At 36.2% G+C, this 9,535-nt stretch overlaps 1 non-coding gene across 1 annotated transcript; it reads left to right on the top strand.

The window, feature by feature from the left end:
- Positions 1–5,510: 5,510 nt before the first annotated feature.
- On the top strand, positions 5,511–5,614 carry LOC128279587 (small nucleolar RNA R71). The gene has a single exon (XR_008269789.1). It is a non-coding gene; the product is annotated as a small nucleolar RNA R71 (small nucleolar RNA).
- Positions 5,615–9,535: the final 3,921 nt, after the last annotated feature.

Below are 9,535 nucleotides of genomic sequence, written 5' to 3'. Positions count from 1 at the left end.
TAGCCGTTTTAGCCGGCGAAAAATATTTTAGTAAAAATTTCTCGATCATTTGTTAGCAAGTAGTGATAGACCCTCGTGGTAACGGGTTCAACCACTGTTTAGCTTTGTTTCTCAATGAAAAGGGAAACAACCGAAGACGTATGGCATCTTCAGAAATGCCATTGATTTTAAATGTATCACAAAATTCCAGAAAGTTCGCTAAGTGGACGTTGGGATCTTCATCCTGCAAACCATCAAACTGGACAAACTACTGTATCATCTGAATAGTGTTAGGTTTTAATTCAAAAGTATTTGCAGCTACAGCAGGTCTAACTATGCTAGATTCAGTTCCTGTTAAAGAAGGTTTAGCATAATCATACATAGTACGTGGAGTAGGATTTTGATTAGCCGCAATTGCAGGAGGTAGCTGATTGCCTTGGTTTTCAGCCATCTCGTCGGTTAGGGGTTGAGTATCGTCTTCTCAAACGTGCTCCATGTATCGTAAGCTACGCCTTATTTCTCTTTGATTTCTACGAACTGTGCGATCGATTTCTTCGTCAAAAAGTAATGGTCCTGACGGGTTTCTTCCAGTCATAAACTATAAAAACCTGCCAAGAGAAAAAATAAGTAAAATAATAAATAATAATAATAAATTAAAATTGAATTGCAAGAAAAAAATAAATGACTAGAGTAATAAAAATTTAGCGTTCCTAATATTTTGAATCCCCGAAAATGGTGCCAAAAACTTGATCGCGTGATTCGTAACAAGTAATAAATATTTATTATGAAGATCAAACCTAGACAACTATTATCATGACTTAAACGCAAGCGTACCTATTGAACAATAGTATAGTAATGGCAAGACTGGGATATTGTACCCAAGGGAACCAAAAGTACTAGTAATAACTATCTTTTTATTAACTAGCCTAAGAATAAAAGGGTTTGTTTATTAAACTAATTATCTAAAATAATTAATTAATTTAATTAAAGCAAAGAGAAAATTTGGAAAAAGACTTGAAGAAAAGCAATTGAAAAAGACGACACCCAAGGAGGAATCCACCTAGATTTCACTTGTTATCTGACTCTGAACCAGACGATTTATTCACTAGACTTGATCTGTGAGATTCCCTAACCTATGTTATTATCCCTTTCGAGACTAATAACGTCTAACCCTCAGTTGAATTAATCAAAATTTCTTTCTTAATTAAAATCCCTAGGGAAGCAGTAAATCACTCTATGGACTCCCATATTAGGTTTCACCCTAATTCGGTAAAATCTCGTAACCCTATTTCTAGGCGTTCGATCAATTCCGGTTAATTATGCCAAATCTACTCTTAGGCAAGGTTTATTTCTCCTCTGCATAAGCACATCAAATCATGAATTAATACCCGAAATATTAACTCAAGCATTAAGAACACATAATTAAGTATTTATCATATAGTTCATATAATAATAACAAGATCCATCATGGGTTTTATCCCCCTTAGGTATTTAAGGGGTTTAGTTCATAATAAAACAAGAGTACATCTCAAAACTATAAAAATAACAAAACATGAAGAAAACTCTAAAACCCCTGAAGGAATTCTAAGAGAGGTCTTCAGTCTTGGAGTAGCTCCGGCTTTTGGGATGGATCTTCTTTCAAGTAATTCCTGGCGTGTGGTTCTATACTCCAGAAAAGTTCTGGAAGAGGCCCCCCTTTCTAGGTCATACTTAGGGTGTTTATATAGGCTTTGGGTTGGCTTTCTTCCTCTCTAAGTACCCTTTTCCGTGTAAATTACAACTCTTTGAAAAAGGGACACGCCCGTGTGCCACGGCCGTGTGACGTGTTTGCCAGGCCGTGTTCAATCCCTTAAATTGCACATGGCCGTGTGGGTCAATAGCCAGGCCATGTGAATCGTGATAGCCTTGGTCGACACCCTCGAAGGACACGGGCGCGTGAGCACCCGTGTGGCAAGGCTTAGGCCGTGTGAACTTCTCGATTTGGTCCATTTTGTCCTTTTTAGCTCATTTTTGGCTCCTTTTGACTCTTGGTGCTCTCCTGAGTCCAAAACATGAAATAACCGAATTAAGAGAACCAAAATCCACAAATCTAGTAGTAAACATCCATAAATATGCTAAGTATTTGGGGTAAAACTATGTATAATTTGGCATTTATTAATATAGCAAAAAATTGTTTTTCAAGAAATGAATCATTTATTTCAACTTCATCTGGTTCTTTGGTACTTGAATTTTCAAGCATGGAAAGATGATCAGCCGCAAGATTTTCAACTCCTTTCTTATCCCGAATCTCCAAGTCAAATTCCTGCAATAACAGAATCCATCGAATAAGTCAAGGTTTTTCATCAGTCTTAGTTATAAGGTAACGAAAAGCAAAATGGACAGTATAAATGACAACTCTAGACAATATTAGATATGACCTAAATTTATTGAATGTAAAAACCACAGCTAGCAGCTCTTTCTTTGTGGTGGTGTAGTTTTCTTATGCGGCTGTCAAAGTTTTGCTAGCATAATAGATAGGTTGAGAATGCTTTTCTCTTCACTGTCCCAAAACTGTACCTACAGTAAAATCACTCGCATCGCACATTAGTTCAAAAGGTAAATTCCAATTAGGTGCGATTATAATTGGAGCATTAATCAATTTATCCTTTAAAGTATTAAATGCCTCTAAACAATCCTGATCAAAATTAAAAGGCACATCTTTTTCTAGTAATTTAGTCAAAGGCTTAGTTATTTTAGAAAAGTCTTTAATAAATCTTCTATAAAACCCAACATGTCCTAAAAAGCTTCTAATAGCCTTAACCGAACTAGGGGGAGGTAGTTTTTCAATGGTTTCAATTTCAGATTTATCAACCTCAATCCTTTTACTAGAAATTTTATGTCCTAACACAATACCCTTTTGAACTATAAAGTGACATTTTTCCCAGTTAAGTACAAGGTTCGTTTCCTCACATATTATTAAAACTCGTTTCAAATTTTTAAGGCAAAGATGGAAAGAGTTACCGAATACCGAGAAATCATCCATAAATACCTCTATGATGTCTTCTACGAGTTCGTCAAAAATGACCATCATGCAGCGCTGAAAAGTAGCACAAGCATTACATAATCCAAAAGGCATTCAACGATAAGCAAATATACCATATGGACATGTGAATGTCGTCTTTTCTTGATCTTCAGGAGCTATTGGGATTTGAAAATTACCAGAGAGTCCGTAAAAAAAGCAGTAGTACATGTGCTCGGATAATCTTTCCAATATTTGGTCAAAGAATGGAAAGGGGAAGTGATCTTTTCTCATGGCGCCATGCAACTTCCTATAGTCAATGAAAACTCTCCAACCTGTGACTGTCCTTGTTGGGATTAATTCATTCTTCTCATTGGCTACAACAGTCATGCCTCCTTTCTTAAGAACAACCTGCACTGGACTTACCCAAGAGCTGTCAAAAATAAGATAAATTATTCCAGCATCTAGGAGTTTAATTACCTCAACTTTAACAACTTCTTTCATGTTGGGGTTCATTCGTCTTTGAGTTTGCACACATGGATTATAATCATCTTCCATTAAAATTTTGTGGGTGCAAAAAGAAGGGCTGATACCTTTAATGTCAGAAATTTTCCAAGCTATGGCTCTTTTATGTTCTCTTAATACTTGGAGCAATTCCTCTTTCTCCTTGGGTTGCAAGTTAGAAGTAATAATCACTCATAATGTAGAATTATTTCCAAGGAATGTGTATTCCAAGTGATTTGGCAATTATTTAAGTTCCAGTTTGGGAGGTTCTTCAATAGAGGGTTTTTGCTTAAGTTCATTGTTTACCCTAATACCCTCATATTCTGCTTTTCTTGGAGAGGGTTCATTGGAATTTAGTTCAGCTTTTATCTTACCTATCTCAGAATCATCATCATCTACCTCCTCTCATTGGGCAAGACACAGTTCCAACGTGTCCTTATGTACGATTTCCTGAAAAAAATCTTGAGTAACATGATCGATAGAGTTAATAAAATAACATAAGTCATCCTATTCCCTAGAAAATCTCATGGCATCATAAATTTTAAAAATAATCTCTTTGTCACCTACTCTAAATACCAATTTACCATCACCCACATCAATAACAGCCCTAGTAGTGGATAAAAATAGACGAGCTAAGATTAAAGGCACTTTAACATCTTCATCCATGTCAAGCACAACGAAATCAACAGTGAATATAAATTTATCTACTTTTACAAGTATGTCCTCTATAATACCCCTAGGATATTTAACAGATCTATCAGCTAATTGAATACTCATCCTAGTGGGTTTAAGTTCCCCAAGACCAAGTTGTTTAAACTTTTTATATGGCATCAAATTAATGCTAGTGCCTAAATCAGCTAGTGCCTTATCAACATTCAAACTACCAATTAAGTAGGGAATAGTAAAATTTCCTGGATCTTTCAGTTTAGTTGGCAGTTTATTTTGGAGTATAGCCGAACACTCCTCATTAAGTTCCACTGTAGATAGGTCTTCAAATTTCCTTTTGTTTGTTAGAAGCTCCTTTAAAAATTTTGCATATGTAGGCATCTGCGATATAGCTTCAACAAAGGGTAAGTTAATATGCAGTTGTTTAAAAAGTTCAAGAAATTTACCGAATTGTGCATCCATGCAGTCTTTCTTCAACTTTGCTGGATATGGGATTGGTGGTTTATATTCCTTTGGCATTGGATTGTCATTGTTTTCGGGTTTTCCTTCCTCTCCTTCATTTCTGTCAGTTTCTTATGGTGGATTCTTTTCAGATTCAGCTAGAACTTTCCCACTCCTTAGTGTAACTACTTTCACATGCTCTTTTGGATTGGGTTTGGTGTTACTAGGTAGACTTCTTGGTGGTCTTTCTGAAATTAATTTAGCAAGCTGGCCTATCTGAGTTTCGAGCCCTTGGATCGACACTTGTTGATTCTTAAGTGTTGTTTCGGTATTCTGAAAACGAGTTTCTGACGCCGAGATGAATTTCATTAGCATTTCTTCAAGGGCCGGCTTCTTATCCTGCTGGTACGGTGGTTGTTGAAAACCTGGGGGACGTTGTGGCCTTTGATTTCCTTGGCCACCCCATGAGAAGTTGGGATGGTTCCTCGAACCTGCATTATAAGTGTTACTGTATGGGTTATTTTGAGGTCTAGAATTATTGTTATACATATATTGAACTTGTTGTTCCTCGATGCTAGGGTTGAAGGATTGATATTCTGTGTGTACTCCTCCTCCATTTGAATCACATCTCATCACTGGATGTGCCTAAGTAGAACTATACAAACTGTCAATCTTATTATTTAAAAGTTCTACCTGGTTAGACAGCATAGTAACCACGTCGAGGTTGAAAACGTCGGCCGCTTTCGTCAGCTTTGTTCTCATGACTTGTCACTAATAATTATTCAGTGACATCTCTTCTATAAATTTATAAGCCTCTTCAGGTGTCTTATTGTTCAAAATTCCATAGGCAGTTGCGCCGATAAGTTGGCTTGTTGAGGGGTTCACACCGTTGTAAAAAGTCTGAACCTATAACCATAAAGGTAACCCATGGTAAAGGAACCTTCTTAATAGGTCCTTGTATCTCTCCCATGCATCATAAAGAGTTTCTAAATCCATCTGCACAAAAGAAGAAATATCATTTAGTTTAGTCGTTTTAGTCGGCGAAAAATATTTAGTAAAAATTTTTCGGTAATTTGTTCCCAAGTTTTGATTGACCCTCGTAGTAACGAGTTCAACCATTGTTTAGCTTTGTTCCTCAATGAGAATGGAAACAACCAAAGGCGTATTGCATCATCAGAAATGCCATTGATCTTAAAAGTGTCGCAGAATTCCAGAAAATTCGCCAAATGAGTGTTTGGATCCTCATCCTGCAAACCATCAAACTGAACAAACTGTTGTATCATTTGAATTGTGTTAGGTTTTAGTTCAAAATTATTTGCAGTAATAACAGGTCCAACTATACTCGATTCAGCTCCTGCTAAACTAGGTTTAGCATAATCATAAATAGTATGAGGAGCAAGATTCTGATTTATTGGATTTGCGGCAACCATAGGAGGTAGCTGATTACTCTGATTTTCATTCATCCCCTTAGTTGTAGTTTGACTAATGTCCTCTAGCACTTCCTCTATGTATCGTAGGCTTCACCTTATTTCTCTTCAGTTTCTGCGAGCTGTGCTTTCGATCTCACTATCAACAAGTAGAGGTCCTGACGGATTTCTTCTAGTCATAAACTATTAAAGTCTGCCAGAAGCAAATAAAAGAATTTAGTAATATAAACAAAATTAAAATAAAATTTAACTTGCAATAAAATAAATGGCTAAAGTAATAAAAATTAAGCGTTCTTGATATCTTAGTTCCCCAGCAACGGCGCCAAAAACTTGATGTGCGTGATAAGTCTTATATTTATGATTGATCGTACTTGAAAACTAACTATTATCACGATAAAGGCAAGCGCACCTATCAAACAGTAGTATAGCTTATAGCAAGATCGGAATGTCGAACCTACAGGAACTAAAAGTACTAATATTAACCTTTCTTTTTATTATCTAGCCTAAAAATAAGGGATTTGTTTTATCTAAACTAATTAACTAAACTAAGAATGCACAGGAAGTAAATTGGGGAAATACTTTTGGGAAAACTGATTGATTTGGACAATACCCAAGGGAAAATCCACCTAGACTTCACTTGTTATTTGACTCTGAATTAGACAACTTATTCACTTGACTCGATCCGTAGAAATCCCTAATTTATATTATTATCTCTCTCGAGACTAACAACGTTTAACCTTAGGTTGATTAATTGAAATCTCTTTCTAATTAAAACCCCTAGTGTTGCATTAACTCGATCTATGGATTCCCTCATTAGGTTTGACCCTAATCTGGCAGATTTATGTCACCCTATGTCTAGGGGTGCAGTCAACTCCGCTTAATTATACTAGATCTACTTCTAGACAGGGACTTTTGCTCCTCTAAATAAACACATCAATACTTGAATCAATATCCTGGAATATTAAAGCAAGAATTAAGAACACATAATTAAGAACAAATTAAGTATTTATCATATAATTCAGAAAATAATAACAAGATCCATCTTAGGTTTCACTCCCCTTATGTATTTAGGGGATTTAGTTCATATGTGTAAAAGAAAACACCTCAGAAGAACAATGATAACAAAACATAAAGAAAACCCAAAAACCCCTTAAGGAAATTGAAGGGAGATCTTCAGTCTTGAAGGAGAATCTGGCTTCTGAGATGGATCAATCGGCTTTTTTCGAGTAATTCCTTGCCTCCTACTCTGTCTCTCCTCTAGGTGCCCTTCTACGGTGTTTATATAGGCTTCAGAATTCTTTCAAACTGTAACACCCCGTACCCGAGTCCGTTACCGGAGTCGAACACAAGGTGCACACAGACTTAACTTAATTATTTTCACAGTCCATTTAAAAATTTCCAGACAAGCTGGTTACTGCGTCACTGTCGCCTTAAAAATCATATCTTGAGTTTCAAAACTCAAAAGTCAGTTTCGTAATTTTTCCATGAAACTAGACTCATATGTCCATCTACGTATTTTTTTATATAATTTTTGGTCGAGCCAATTAGTACAGTTTATTAGTTAAAGTCTCCCCTGCTCCAGGGTTCGACTACACTGACCTTCATGCATTATGACTTGGATATCTCCCTGTACAGGGCTTCAATACTGATTCCGTTTGTTTCTATAGAAACTAGACTCAAAGAGGAATCTATACATATATGGAATGACTCCTAATTATCTCTGGTTAATTTATAATGAATTTCCAAAGTCGGAACAGGGAATCCAGAAACCGTTCTGGCCCTGCTTCACGAAAACCTAAATATCTCTTAACATACAACTCATATGACCGTTTCGTTTCTTCCATATGAAAGTAGATTCATCAAGGTTCATTTACATAATTTATTCACTCTTTAATTCCATTCCTACTATTTTTAGTGATTTTTCACATCCACATCACTGCTGCTGTCAGCATCTGCCTTTAAGGTAGACTTTACCTATTTCATAGTTTCCATGATTCAATTAGCCCTTTTTGCATACATAGCACAAAGTATAATCATGATTAACCATTCCAATGGCTAATCGTTTCCAAACATTTTCATACCTCTTAGTGATCAACATACAAAACGATTATAGTACTATGCTAAAACGATATATAAGCCATTTTCGCATGGCTATCCAAATTTACACAAAATCCATGGGTACATGACCAACAACAAAAAGGGTAGTCCTATACATGCCATATCCGAGTTCAACTAAAAGAGTACCAAAAGGGCTTTGATAGTGTGGATGACTTGACTTTGATGATCCCGAATCCGATGGCTAATGAACAAAATCTAGAAAACAAAGAGCCAAAGCAACGGGTAAGCATTTTAATGCTTAGTAAGTCTCAAGTAATGAAATCAGCTTTGACTAAAGTATTACATTCACATAGCTAAATGAACCACTTTATTGATACACATTCTCATAATCATACTTACTTCACACTTCATCAACATATACACACACAAGGTATCAACCTATCTAAGAGCCGAAAGTTCGTTAGTCGATTGAGCGAATACTATTTAAAACGAATCAACTTTTCCGATGCACATGCAAACATACCTTATCGGTTGGGTTTTTCGAGCGTATTAATTAAAATTATTATAGCACAAATCGCTACCTTCAAACCCAAGTTTCTTGAGTTTAGTCGGATATAACCACACGCCCATTGCCTTGGTCTTAACCGGACATAGCAACTCGTACAAATGCCTTGGGTCTTAGCCGGATATAACAACTTCGCACAAATGCCTTGGTCTTAGCCCGGATATAACAACTCGCACAAATGCCTTGGTCTTAGCCGGATATCATTCAAATGCTCATGCACACATATATCAATATTCATGACACATCCATATTTCATTTCCGTTACTAAGGCTCAAACACAAATCATTTATCAAACCTTTCCAATTTCGGCTCAATAGCCACACACAAAAGCATGATTTCAATTGGCTTTATAACATAGGCTCTATGCACATTCGCTATCCGCCATAATATGACAAATCATTTCAATATAAATCAAGTAGGGTCATTACTCGAAGACTTACCTCGGATGTTGTCGAACAATTTCGACGGCTATTCGCTCACTTTTTCCTTCCCCTTATCCAACTTTGGTCCTCTAAGCTCTTGAGCTTAATTCAAACAAATAGAGCTTATTTAATAATTTATCAATTTAACAATCCGATTAAATACATTTATATTATACAATTAGGCGCGAATAGCTTTATTGACTAGTTATTCAAGCATTATACATGTGCTCTACTCATGCACCACCGAATAATAGGACTAGCTTAATACCTTGCATTTTCGAATTCATAGACATCATTTCGTTCCTCACAACACACATTTTGTCCCTAACCATCATAAGAGCCCAAGGCATCACTTACAATGCCGAATTCCAATTAAGTCTACCATCATAGCATTATCATATTTATGCACTTGGTAAGTTGCGTTTGAACACATTCGGCACTAGGTGTCCAAACCAATGTTCCTCGAACATTAAAC

This window comes from Gossypium arboreum, chromosome 8, assembly GCF_025698485.1.
Source record: "Gossypium arboreum isolate Shixiya-1 chromosome 8, ASM2569848v2, whole genome shotgun sequence".
In the NCBI taxonomy this organism is placed as follows: Eukaryota; Viridiplantae; Streptophyta; class Magnoliopsida; order Malvales; family Malvaceae; genus Gossypium; species Gossypium arboreum.
This window is presented reverse-complemented; position numbering and strand designations above follow the sequence as displayed.